Source organism: Meles meles, chromosome 2, assembly GCF_922984935.1.
Source record: "Meles meles chromosome 2, mMelMel3.1 paternal haplotype, whole genome shotgun sequence".
Classification (NCBI taxonomy): Eukaryota; Metazoa; Chordata; class Mammalia; order Carnivora; family Mustelidae; genus Meles; species Meles meles.
In genome coordinates, this window is record NC_060067.1 from 156,737,026 (window position 1) to 156,752,238 (window position 15,213).

The window sequence follows — 15,213 nt, forward strand, 5'->3', positions numbered from 1 at the left end:
CTTTCTAATATCCTACATAAAAATACTTACTCGTTATGTCTACTGTTTCATAAGGCACCATTAACCTAAGCTTCATGGGAACATGATGTTTTGTCTATTTTTATGGCCAGATTAGTCACTGGTAGATAGAAGGCACTCAGTAAATATATTTTAAATAAGTGAGTAAACTGGTATGTTTTTCATTCAATCTTATTAAATGATTAGCAAAAAGGAAAGAACATTTTATTTGATGAATTAATAAATGCAATGAGATTTCACTTATGAAAATATGAGTTTTGAGCAACTATTCCTTCTGTGGTCTTATCCTAACACTAACTCTTCATTTAGTTTGATTTACTATAAAGAGTGATAATAAGGAAATTAAATAGAGATGTCTTTTTTACTGACTCCTGTCAATGGGAACTTGGCTAATCAGGAAACAGGAAAAAAATCCCACATATATACTGAGCTTGAATGGAAGGAAGCACTGGAGAATTTTTGGAATAATATTAACTAAAGGCTTTTGGTAAGAAACAGACATTCTATATATTCAGACAGACCAGACTTCAACCAAAGTTCTTAAACTTTGGATCTCTGTAGTCAAAGATTGAGCTTCAAGGGTATCCATAACTTTGTGATCTGTAATACTGCATATTTTTTCCTGGGTAGAGGGTTCATTTCACCAAAATTCTCATATAGGTTCTATAAAAACAATATGTTTAAAAACGTAGTAAAGACTAGCGATGAATAACATACATTCTCATCTCTAATATTTTAAGAAATGCAGGCTTTAACTGCATTCTAGTTATTCTAGAATAACTATTCTATTAATAACTATAACTATTCTAGTTATGGCTTTAACTAGACACTGGTTGATCAACTCTTAGATTGCGAATTATGGAACAAGTTTATTTATCAACACAACGTGGACATATAAAAAGTTACCTCTATATATAATAATGACATCATCAATAATTAAATCACCATATTTCTAAATTTCATGCTTGATTATCTCAATGCTCATTTTTCTCTTTAAATAATGTGCTGTCTTTGGATTTGGTTATAAATAAACCAATGAACATGATTAGCCAAGTTCTAAGTACACCACTAGCAAGTTTGCTTTCTACATAAAGTTCTACATTTTTTTAGGTATGTTCCAATAAATACAATACATATAAATAAATTCTTATAGGCCTATGCAATGTTCTTCAATTTGACATATATATGTACCAAATGTAAAGCACTATGGCATCATGTGTTCACCTTGAAGGGAATATCTTCAAAGCTAAATGCATATAATTGTTCCTTATGTACTGTAAGGTCAAACTCAGAATCCTAAACAGAAGTATTTTCACAATGAATCTGTTCAAACTTTCTCCCATAGATGTCTCAAAAAACAGACAAACACAACTTTTATTTTAATTGGACGTATTTATTTACCTGTTACCCAACCAAGAACATTTGTGCCTTCAAATCTTATTTCATAATACATAAGACGTTTTTCCTGTGTACAAAATATCTCTCAGAATTTCTACCAGAGCACTCTGGATTTGTCCAGAATGTGGCAGAGTGGAAAGCAGTTCTTCTAAGTATGGCTTGAAGAGCAGTGTAGTACTACAAGCCATTTGTTTTCATTTTTTGATGAGAAAAGTACAGCAGTTGAGATAAATTTTGGAAAAGCATTTAATAATTTGACAGAAATTTTTAAAATTTAAGTTTTAAAAATAATATCTACACCAAACGTGGGGCATGAACCCACAACCCCAAGATCAAGAGTCTCATGCTTCACCAACTGAGCCAGTCAGACCCTCCAAATACTGGTTAGATGCCACGAAATCAGTGTCGATGCCTTCACCATAAAGGTGTTGTCAGGCTACAGGGGAGTGTTGACCTTCTCTCCTTTCATATAACACTCACGTGTTTTAAGTAGAATCTAATAAATCTGGCTTATATTTTTACATAATTTAGAAATTTTTATATTTCTAGTAGTTTAGTTTTGTTGTTGCTCACAAAAGTATTGGCCCTCAATGGGTCTGTGTTCCCTTATTGCAATATTTTGAAAATCACTGATAGAAGGGACCTGAGTTTTGTAGAATAGTTATTCCAAGTTCTGATATGTATTATTTTTATGTTTCTCAGAATACTTCAATTCTCCCAGTCTTGGATTCCATATATATAAAGGAAAGATCATCAAACCTAACACATATCTTTGCTTAAAGTATCAGCAATATTGGTAATTGAGTTCCAAGTACAGAATAAAAAATGGATTTTAATAAATAACGTATTTATCTTAATATCTTGTCTTGTGATAGGCGAAATAATGTATTTTATTTTTTCATGTATTAACTGTTTTTATCAAACTCAGTTATAAACTGAACATATATTCACAGCACCTGGGAGACTGCTTTGTATGTACCTAAGATGCTCAGTAATCACTTCTTTGATTTTGATTTGTTGAGATTGATATAGAGTTGCAGTTTTCTTGCAGAAAAATTAACATAGTGATATATAAAAACCATAAATATATTCAATTCACATTAACATTGATCCTTGATTCACCAATGGAGAGGCATAATATACATTCCGAGAGACTGGTGGACTTGTCCGCATTGTTTATAGGATAGTCTCAACCTAGAATGATGGATGGCATTGTTAGTATGTCTTGAAAAAGTACTTATTAAATGAATCAAAAATAATTCCCTCCTATATTTGAAGAACTCGTTACACAATTATGCTAGTTTTCTACAATTCCAAACCTACTTTAAAAATCCAATGGTTTTCTAAGAGAAATTAGTTAATTCAAAATCAGTGCTAATGAAACCACATAGTTGTTGCCTACCAGTGTGTCTGACCTCCCAATTAAAATCCTGGACACCAAGACTTGGGTAAGTCTGATTAGAAGCACTTTGCAAAGGCTGTCATACATCCTTGCTGAGACAATTAAGCATGTCTGTGTGACTTCACTCAGAGACGATACTTGGAAATTTGTTCCTGGTTTCCCCTGGACTTGGACCCATGCACCTTTCCCTTTCTGATTTTAAGCTCTTCCTTTGTAATAAACTGCAACATGAGTATAACTGCTTTCCCGAGTCCCGTGAGTCCTTCCAGTGAAGAGCATAAACATGGTTGGAGAGACCCTAAACACAGGCCCCTCTATTAAGCTCTCTCAAATTTGAGTTTTCTCAGTTGTTTCTGTTAAATTTACTTGGAATATACAATCAGGGTTTCAGAAGGAATTGTAATATTTGTATCTTTCATTTCTATTTATTGCCCGTACTGTAACTATCAGAACAATATTCAATTGCAAAGGTGATAATGGGCACTCTTGTTATTCTTGACCATAATGGGGAAAATTAACTATATTTTAGATTTGTAAAATGTGTATCATGGTATTATTCCTTGCAATTACACAGTGCCAGGTAAATTGAAGGACTTATGAAATCCCACAGGGTATGCTCAGGTACAACTTTAGCGAAGGTAAAGCATACATAGTCATGAAAGAAAAAGTGCAGGCACCCCACAGGGTCCTTTCTGTCATGCAGAATGTACTAAATTCAGATTTTGATGACCAAGAAATCTGTGAGACACCCCGGTCTCAGGGAAGCCACACAATTATGCAAGTAAGAGGTCTTTTACATTTCTCTTAAAATATGACCCAAACCAGACTGCCTGACCCAACTCAACAACAGAAACCAAAGGAATCTGCCAACAGCCAGCTGCAAGCCAACACTACGTACATGTTCTGTAAATGGTCCTGAGAAGCTGGTACAGGTTGCCTCCTACTTTGTTTAGACCCTGGCACATACACACACTGCTAGTCAATACATTTTATTGAAGTAGGAGTTTGTATAAATCACTTGGTACTTGGGCTATCCACTAACATGCATATGAAATAAATACTTATTTACTCAGTTATTAGTTACCTTCATATTCCATTTTTATCATGTTTAGTCTATATTCTTCTATTTGAGGTTGCTTATAACAATTTAAATATCTTTTAATATATTTAATTCCTCTGATAATATCAACTAGTATTAAGCATTGTACATAATATTAAGCATTACATACACTTGTGAGATATTTTTGATAATCACCACTCAGATGTAAACTTTTAAATGTACCATTATTCTGAAATATCATCATGAATATGAAACTCTACTCCCAATCAAAGGCAATATTTAAAAAGCCTCTCTGTACAGCAAAGCAAAAACAAAACAAAACAAAACAAAACAAAACAAAAATGGGCAAAGTAAAAAAACAATGTATGGAATGGGAGAAAATATTTGCAAAACATATATCACATAACAGGTTGATATACAAAATTTATGGGAACTCAGGCAACTCTATAGCAAAAACCCACAAATAACCCAATTAAAAAATGGGCAAAGGACCAGAACAGACGTTTTCCAAAAACATACAAACAACCAGCAAGTACATGGAAAAATGCTCAACATCAGTAATCATTAGGGAAATGCAAGTCAAAACTACAATGAGATGTCACATGAACTTGTTAAGATATCTATTACCAAAAAAATAAGGGATAGCAAATTCTGATGAATACATGAGAAAAAAAAGAACCCTTATACATGGTTGGTGGGAACGTTAACTGGTCCATTCTGGAAAACAGAATGGAGGTTCCTTAAAAAGTTGAAAAGAAAACTAGTGTATGATCCAGCAATCCCACTCCTGTGTATACAGCCAAAGGAATTAAAACCATGATCTGAAAGAGATACCTGCAGTCCAGTGTTCATCACACATTATTCACAATACGCAAGATATGGAAACAACCTGTGTCCATCCACAAATGAAGAAATCAGCAAAATCTCACATATGTTCAATGGAAAATTACTCAGCCTTAAAAAAGGTGGGAATCCTGTCTTATGCAACAATATGGATGAATCTGGAGGGCACTGTGCTCAGTAAAACAAGTCAGAAAAATTCTGCAAGGTGTCACTTACACATATAATTTAAACAAATTGAATTCATACATGCAGTAGAAAAGTGGTTGCTAGGGGCTTGTGTGTGTGGGGGAAATAGGAAGAGGGTGGTACAAGGGTACAGAGATCAATCAATCAATAAAAAATTAGTACTGTTCAAAAAAAGAGCCACTACATGGCCAAAGTAGTTTCATTTTAGTAAATCAATAACGTTTAAGATAGGTATCACTCAAAAGATTCAGATCCCAAGATTTCAACGATTACAGCTCAAATCCAAACATATTACATTGACAAATCTGATTTTGATATTTTCTGGCGTATATCAGCAGAACTAAAGCTATTGCGTATATTTTCCTTAAAGCTGTGACTGAGGGAATTCTTAAAATGTTGGGTAGTTACTGACTGCATAATGCTCAGAGTGATTTTTTGAAATGGAATCAACAAATGACATATCCTGAATTTCTCTAGTTATATTTACTAAAAGCAATATTCCTTTAGTTATTTTAAACATTTACTATAGTAGTTTCATTGCTTAGTCGGTAGCTAAATTTGTTAAGATATTTACAAATAATTTGCATTGATGGTTTCCAGGGAGCCTCAGAAATGCCTCCATTCAAATTGCCCCATATTGACACCAATTCTGCCACCTACTTCAAAAGAATTTAACATTTTAAAAAAATTGTGACTTTTTTGGTTAATTTTAAAATTTTAATGTGTTTAAAGTAACAGTGAAAAAATATTAATTTATCCTCTTCTTTTTTGGAGGGTCCTAAAATTATATGTTGTCTGCTTACAAAGATAAAAATTTCTTTTTAACTTTTGTTTCTCCGTAATTAGCTCTCCTATGGATTTGTCTAGTGGCTACTACTGCTATGCTCCAAGGTCCCATGTTCCATCATGAATTTTCTTATTTTGAATTATAATAAAAAACATTGTGTCATTTGTGACCAATAATATTTTGTAGGAGGGCAGATCTTCTTAACTGAAATGTCCTTCTGTGTGCATTAATGTGTTTATCAGACAAATTTGTGATAAGCTGAAAATAATTAAAATGTTGAACATTATAGGTGGTAAAAATATTTGGAATTCCCAGAGCAAACCAAGAAAAAGAAAAACAAAGACAAAAGGGGGGAATGATCTGGAATCAGCAAGATTTACAGAATCAGTGGTGGCTGTATATATGTGACAGAGTAGGTGGGAAACCCTTGGTGGCAAATAAATGAAAGTACTTTTGGAACAGGAATATCATATGTTATTTAATTATCTACCATGCCAGGGTCAGTGTTATGACTCCCTACAGTCTCCAAACAATAAATGTACTCTGTTATATAGACACTCACCATTGCGTTATTTGTTGTATGGTTTCTCTCCCTCTCTCTTTTCCTCCCTCCTTTCCTTCCTTCCATCTTTTCTTTTCCTTTTTTGGAATTAGGAGTATATCCCTCTTTGTCTGATGCATGACCCAGATAAAAAAACAGCCACTGGTACAGAAAATCCTAACAAGTAGCAATATGAAAATATAATCTCACCAATGGATCTCTTGCCTTAAGATTTACAGATAAATTAAAAAATGATTTGAACGTCCACAGCCAAGCCTAACATTGTCTCTGAAAGTCTAAAGACCATAGGTAAAACCTGGATTAAGAAATAATAGAATCATACAAGTGAAATTTAATTGTGATATAATCATCTCCCCAATTAAATAAGGGGGATCTCAAGCTCTGAGAAGGAAAGGGACTTGTCTTGTTCCCCGTAGTGATAAAGTCAAACAGAGCTAAGGTTAGGACAGAATTCCTCCCTCAAGCATGTGTTGTTGATAAATAATTTCATGTTAAACATATTTAGAAGAAAACTCAAAGTCTTGTCTTATTGGACTTTAAAGTATAAGATAAACCCTAAACATTGTCACATGATTTTACTGAGTTTATTTCTTAACATAGCAAACAACCTAGGAAGCTTCATCAGGGTCTGTCCATGTATATGAAGATTTTATGATAATTTAAAGATGATTTCATAATAACTTAAAGAACAAGTATTCATATTTTCCTTGAAATTAAATGTTTCATTTTATATTTTATGGTTCATATTTTATTTGATGTATTTCCAAATAATTTATATATTTATGCTATTATAAGTGACAAATACCAATTTAAAATTTCTGTTAAAAAAGCAAAATTTCTTTTTTTTAAGATTTTATTTATTCATTTGACAGACAGAAATCATAAGTAGGCAGAGAAGCAGGCAGAGAGAGGGGAGGAAGCAGGCTTCCCTCTGAGCAGAGAGCCAGATGCGGGGCTCGATCCCAGGATGCTGGGATCATGACCCGAGCAGAAAGCAGAGGCTTTAACCCACTGAGCTACCCAGGCGCCCCTAAAAAGTAAAATTTCTTATGTTATATTGCTGGGATCATGGAATTGATTTTGTATAATGATTTTATCATTAGTCAAAATGTTTAACTTTCATTGATTTTAATAATTTATAAATACTTTTGATTTTCTCTATATACAAATAATATCATCTATAAAAATAGTAACTTTATTTCATCCTCTTCAATATCTACAACTTTATTTTTCTTGCCTTTCTACACTGGTTGGGCCATAAAGAAAAATGTTTGAACAAATTATTGCAATGAGCATCCGAATCAAGTACTAGTTTTAAACATGTGCTTGCAAAGGTTCATTGATCAGTAGGAATTTCTTATGAATACACTATAGACAGGTTTTTATTACCTTAAGGGGTCATTTATATATAGTTTTTGTTAATTATTCATGAATAAATCCTGGATTTCCTCTAATACTTTACAACTATTGGGATTGTCGAATGACATTTTTCCTTTAAGTGTTGAATTACATTGACACATTTATGCAATGGTAATTGAAATTTGCTTACTTGGACAAAATCAACTTGATTATGGCTATGGTCTGCATGTTTGCCTCCCCCACAATCTGTATATTGAGATCATAAGGTGATGGTATTTGGAAGTGGAGCCTTTGGAAGGTGATAAGGTCATGAGAGTGGAATCATCATGAATGGAGTTGGTGTTTCTCTAGATGAAATCCCTACAGAGCTGCCTAGCCACTCCACCATGTGAACATATAATGAGAATCTGCAACCTGGAAGAGGGCCCTCCCTGACCATGTGGCACCTGATCTTTGACTTCTGGGCTCCAGAACTGTAAGAAATAAATTTTTGTTGTTTATAAGCCACCAAGTCCATTGTATTTTGTTACTGCAGCCTGAATGGACTGAGAAAATCATGTTGTATTATTTTGTAATGTTTTATTGATTTTTATTGCTAATGCATTGCATACAAAATTTGTATCTATGAGTTAAATTAGACTATAATTTTGTTGTGTTTGCTATTGTTATTGTTCTGTTAGATTTTAATGAGTTATGCCAGACTCATAACAACACATCATGATATTTTTCCATATGGTCTCAATCCCATTTTTCTAATTTGAATTTTTTAGATAACATTTAGTAAAGCACAATTATTAAAGTCACCATGGCTATGGTTTTTGTTTGTTTGTTTGTTTGGACATTTTTAAAAGTTTTTATTTAAATTCCAGTTAGTCAATATACAGTGTAATGTCATTTTCAGGTGTACAATAGAGTGATTCAGCACTTCCATACGTCACCCGTACATTACTTCCACTCATCGCAACAAGTGCCCTTGTGTGTACACACACATCCATATATATATATATATATATATATATGTATGTATATATATTTATCTGTATATGTGTGTATGGATACATATACACATGTATCCATACTGTACATATGTATGTATCCATACTGTACATCCATACTGTGGACACATACATGTATCCACACTGATGAATGGATAAAGAAGATGTGTATGTGTATATATACATATACATTTATATACATATCTTATGTATATATAAGATAAAGAAGATGTGGGGCACCTGGGTGTCTCAGTGGGTTAAAGCCTCTGCCTTCGGCTCGGGTCATGATCCCAGGATCCTGGGATTGAGCCCCGCATCCGGCTCTCTGCTCCGCGGGGAGCCTGCTTCCTCCTCTCTCTCTGCCTGCCTCTCTGCCTAGTTGTGATTTCTCTCTGTCAAATAAATAAAATATTAAAAAAAAAGATAAAGAAGATGTGGGTATGTGTATATATACATATATATATATACATATCCATCCATCCATATGTATATATGCCCATATATGTGTGTATATGCACATATATACACACACATACATGCACACACACACACACACAACTTCTTTATCCGTTCATCAGTTGATGGACATTTGGGCATTTTCTATAATTTGGCTATTGTAGATAATGTTGCTATAAACATCAGAGTGCATGTTATCTCTTTGAATTAGAATTTTTGTATTCTTTAGGTAAATACCTAGTAGTTCAATTGCTGGAACATAGGGTAGTTCTATTTTTAACTTTTTTTTTTCCCTTTTTTTTTAACATTTTAATTTTTTATTTGTTTCTTATATTTTTATAAACATATAATGTATTTTTATCCTCAGGGGTACAGGTCTGTGAATCGCCAGGTTTACACACTTCATAGCACTCACCAAGGCACATACACTCCCCAGTGTCCATAACCCCACTCCCCCTCTCCCAACCCCACCTCCCCCCAGCAACCCTCAGTTTGTTGTGTGAGATTAAGAGTCACTTATGGTTTGTCTCCCTCCCAATCCCATCTTGTTTCATTTATTCTTCTCCTATCCCCCTAACCCCCCATGTTGCATCTCCACGTTCTCATATCAGGGAGATCATATGATAGTTGTCTTTCTCCAATTGACTTATTTCACTAAGCATGATACCCTCTAGTTCCATCCACAACGTGGCAAATGGCAAGATTTCATTTCTTTTGATGGCTGCATAGTATTCCATTGTGTATATATACCACCTCTTCTTTATCCATTCATCTGTTGATGGACATCTAGGTTCTTTCCATAGTTTGGCTATTGTAGACATTGCTGCTATAAACATTCGGGTGCATGTGCCCCTTCGGATCACTACGTTTGTATCTTTAGGGTAAATACCCAGTAGTGCAATGGCTGGGTCATAGGGTAGTTCTATTTTCAACATTTTGAGGAACCTCCATGTTGTTTTCCAGAGTGGTTGCACCAGCTTGCATTCCCACCAACAGTGTAGGAGGGTTATGTTTTGTTTTGAAGAATGTATTTTTACTTGTGCTGATCTATTTTCTTTAATAACTGTAGGATTATTCAGATTATCATTTCCATTTTTAAACTTAATTTATCTAGGAATTTGCACATTTTATCACGATTTTTTAATATACCGACATAAATTAGTTTGTATTTTCTTCTTTTTTATCTTTTTATTTTCTATACCATTCTAATTATTATATATTTTATTTAAAAAAAATCTTGAACAAAATTTTTCATTTCCATTTTTCCAGAACATCCTTTCTGCCTTGTTTATACACATTATATTAGAAACATATCTTTTCCTGCTTTCAATTTTTCTGCTTTACATCTTTCCTCTTACTTTGGATCTACTCTATCCTGCTGCCATCTCTCATAATAAATCCAATTCCTTTTTTAAAAATTAATATATAATGTATTATTTGTTTCAGGGATACAGATCTGTGAATCATCAGTCTTACACAATTCACAGCACTCACCATAGCACATACCCTCCCCAATGTCCATCACAATAAATCCAATTCTTTTTTTTTAAGATTTTATTTATTTATTTGACAGGCAGAGATCACAAGTAGGCAGAGAGGCAGGCAGAGAGAGAGAGAGAGAGAGGTGGAAGCAGGCTCCCTGCTGAGCAGAGAACCTGATGCAAGGCTGGATCCCAGAACCCTGGGATCATGACCCCAGCCGAAGGCAGAGGTTTTAACCCACTGAGCCACCCAGGCACCCCAGTAAATCTAATTCTTATCAAATTAACTTTCACCCATTCTTTTAATCAATGTAAATATCCAAGGCCATAATTTTCTTTCTACTTTCCATCCTAAATACAATTCCAATGTGGAATCTTAATTATTAGTCAACTCTAAAGGTTTTCTAATTTCCATTAAACTTCCTCTGATCTCTTTTATTTAGGGATGTGTTTCTTAATTTCCAAATAAGATTTGTATTTAAAAAAATTTTTTTGCTGCATTTATTTTTCTCTAAATGAAATGCGTGTGACCCAGTGATCTAGAATAAATGGCATTAAATCTTAATCATGTTCTAAGTTTCATGTTTTATTAATTGTGTTAATTTTATGACTTCACATATCATCTTTAAAAATGTTCATTAGTCCTTGAAAAGTGTGTATTTCTGAAATTCTAATGTTGTCCTCAAATTCCTTTATTTCAACTTTCTTGATCATATAAATTAAATTATTCTATATTACTTTTTTTTTTTTCTGCTGGAACTAGTGTTTGCCAGTGAGATAATGATTTTGGTAGTAGAACAACTAAGAAACCATCTGTGAAAAATAAAGCCTTACAAACAATTCATGCTTTTAACAAAATAAATTTAAGATAGAACACATTTAAATGATAAAAAATAAAAATTAAAATGAGGTAATGTGAAAGAATGATGTGTGTATAATCTTAAATGGAGAATACTTTGTAAACATTAAAAAACTGCAATCACAATATATAATTTAAAAATAAATCATTGGCATATTAATTTTGTATGACCAAAAGCATCTTTTTTTGTTTGTTTATTTATTTTAGACATTTAAAAACAATTTAAATTCAATTAATTAACATATATTGCATTAGTAGTTTCAGAGTTAGAGTTCAGTTATTAATCAGTTGCAGATAACACCCAGTGCTCATTACATCACATGCTGTCCTTAATGCCCATCACACACTTACCCCATCCTTCCACTTACCTCCCCTCCAGCAATCCTCAGTTTGTTCCCAGTTAAGAGTCTTTTATGGTTTGTGTCCCACTCTGATTTCATCTTATTTTATTTTTCCCTCCCTTCCCTTATGATCCTCTGTTTTGTTTCCTCAACTCCACATATGAGTGAACTATTATGGTAATTGTCTTTCTCTGATTGACCTATTTCACCTAACATAATAGCTTCTAGTTTCATCCATGTTATTGCAAATGGTGAAATTTCATTTTTTTTGATGGCTGAGCAATATTCCATTGAGTGTGGAATATTTTTTATAAATATTTTGTAAATATTTTTATAAATAAATATTTATTTATCCATTCATTTATCAATAAACATCTGGGCTCTTTCCATAGTTTGGCTAGTGGACATTACTTTATAAACATTGGGGTACAGGTACCCTTCAGATCAATGTTTGCATCCTTTGAGTAAATATCTAGTAGTACAATGGCTAAGTCATAAGGTAGCTCTATTTTTAACTTTTTGAGGAACCTCCATACTGTTTTCCAGAGTGGCTGCACCAGCTTGCATTCCCGCCAAGAGTGTTAGAGGGTTCCCCTTTCTCCACTTTCTCACCAACATTTGTCATTCTCTGAGTTGACAATTTTAGCCATTCTGATTGGTGTGAGGTGATGTCTCTTTGTGGTTTTGATTTTATTTCCCTGATGATGAGTGATGTTGAGCATCTTTTCATGTGTCTGTTAGCCATTTGTATGTATGGGGAAATGTCTGTCCATACTTTCTGCCCATTTTTTTTTGAAAGAATTATTTGTTTTGGGGGTGTTGAGTTTGCTAAGTTCTTTATAGATTTTGGATACTAGTCCTTTACCTGTTAAGACATTTGTGAATATCTTCTCCCATTCAATAGGTTGTCTTTTGGTTTTGTCAACTGTTTCTTCTGTTGTGCAAATCTTTTTGTCTTGATGAAGTCCCAAAAGTTCATTTTCACTTTTGTTTCCCTTGCCTTTGGAGATGTGTCTTGAAAGAATTTGCTGTGGCTGTTGTCGAAGAGGTTACTGCCTATGTTCTCCTTTAATATTTTGATGGATTCCTTTCTCACATTGAGGTCTTTCATCCATTTTGAGTTTATTTTTGTACACTAGTGTAAAAAAAGCATCCAGTTTCATTCTTCTGCATGTGGTCACCCACTTTTCCCAACACCGTCTGTTAAAGAGGCTATCTTTTTTCCTTTGGATATTTTTTCCTGCTTTGTTGAGATTAGTTGACATAGAGTTGAGGGTCCATTTCCAGGTTCTCTATTCTGTTTCATTGATCTATATGTCTGTTTTGTGCCAGTACCATACTGCCTTGATGATAGATTGCTGCTTTGTCGAGATTAGTTGATATAGAGTTGAGGGTCCATTTCCAGGTTCTCTATTCTGTTTCATTGATCTATATGTCTGTTTTGTGCCAGTACCATACTGTCTTGATGATTGATTGCTGCTTTGTAATAGAGCTTGAAATCTGGAATTGTGATGCCACCAGCTTTGGTTTTCTTTTTCAACATTCCTTTGGCTATTCAGGATCTTTTCTTGCTCCATACAAATTTTAGGATATTTGTTCCAACTTTGTGAAAAGGTTGATGGTATTTTGATAAGGATTGCATTGAATGTGTAGATTGCTCTAAGTAACAAAGACGTTTTAATAATATTTGTTTTTCCAATCCATGAGCATGAAATATTTTCCCTTTCTTTGTATCTTCCTCAATTTCTCTGAGAGTTTTATAATTTTCAGAGTACAGATCCTTTACCTATTTGGTTAGGTTTATTCTTAGGTATCTTATGGTTTTGGGTGCAATTATAAATGGGATCAACTCCTTAATTTCTCTTTCTTCTCTCATTGTATACAAATTCAACTGACTTTGTGCATTGATTTTGTATCTTCCCACTTTCTTGATTTCGTGTATATAGTTATAGCAGTTTTGGGATGTAGTCTTTTGGGTTTTCTACATAAAGTATCATATCATCTGCAAAGAGTTAGAGTTTGACTTCTTCTTTGACAATCTGGTTGGTTTTTATTTCTTTTTGTTGTCTGATTGCTAAGATTAGGACTACTAGTACTATGTTGAACAACAGTGATGGGAGTGAATATCCCTGTTGTGTTCCTGACTTCAAGGGAAAAGCCTGGTTTTCCCCATTGAGAATGATACTTTCTGTGGTCTTTTTGTATGGATTTTATTATAGTGAGGGATGTTCCCTTTATCCATACACTGTGAAGAATTTTAAAAAAGAAAGGGTGCTAACCTCTTCGATCTCAGCCACAGCAACATCTTCCTAGAAACATCGCCAAAGGCAAGGGAAGCAAGGGCAAAAATGAACTATTGGGATTTCATCAAGATCAAAAGCTTTTGCATATAAAAGGAAACAGTTAACAAAACCAAAAGACAACTGACAGAATGGGAGAAGGTATTTGCAAACAACACATCAGATAAAGGGCTAGTGTCCAAAATCTATAAGGAACTTAGCAAACTCAACACCCAAAGAACAAATAATCCAATCAAGAAATGGGCAGAAGAAATGAACAGACATTTCTGCAAAGAAGACATCCAGATGGACAACAGACACATGAAAAAGTGCTCCACATCACCCGGCATCAGGGAAATACAAATCAAAACCACAATGAGATATCACCTCACACCAGTCAGAATGGCTAAAATTAACAAGTCAGGCAATGACGTATGCTGGCGAAGATGCGGAGAAAGGGGAACCCTCCTGCACTGTTGGTGGGAATGCAAGCTGGTGCAACCGCTCTGGAAAACAGCATGGAGGTTCCTCAAAATGTTGAAAATAGAACTACCCTATGACCCAGCCATTGCACTACTGGGTATTTACCCTAAAGATATAAATGTAGTGATCCGAAGGGGCACGTGCACCCAAATGTTTATAGCAGCAACGTCTACAATAGCCAAACAATGGAAAGAACCTAGATATCCATCAACAGATGAATGGATAAAGAAGAGGTGGTATATATACATAATGGAATACTATGCAGCCATCAAAGAAATGAAATCTTGCCATTTGTGACAACATGGATGGAACTAAAGGGTATCATGCTTAGTGAAATAAGTCAATCAGAGAAAGACAACTATCATATGATCTCCCTGATATGAGGATGTGGAGATGCAACATGGGGGGTTAGGGAGATAGGAGAAGAATAAATGAAACAAGATGGGATTGGGAGGGAGACAAACCATAACTGGTTTGTCTTAATCTCACACAACAAACTGAGGGTTGCTGGGGGGAGGTGGGATTGGGAGAGGGGGAGTGGGGTTATGGACATTGGGGAGGGTATATGCTAGGGTGAGTGCTGTGAAGTGTGTAAACTTGGCGATTCACAGACCTGTACCCCTGGGGATAAAAATACATTATATGTTTATAAAAATAAAAAAATAAATAAAAAATGTAAAAAAAATAAACATCAACAAAAAAAG

The 15,213-nt window shown here is 34.2% G+C and overlaps 1 pseudogene; it reads right to left on the reverse strand.

The window, feature by feature from the left end:
* Positions 1–1,791: 1,791 nt before the first annotated feature.
* On the reverse strand, positions 1,792–1,892 carry LOC123937845 (annotated as a pseudogene).
* Positions 1,893–15,213: the final 13,321 nt, after the last annotated feature.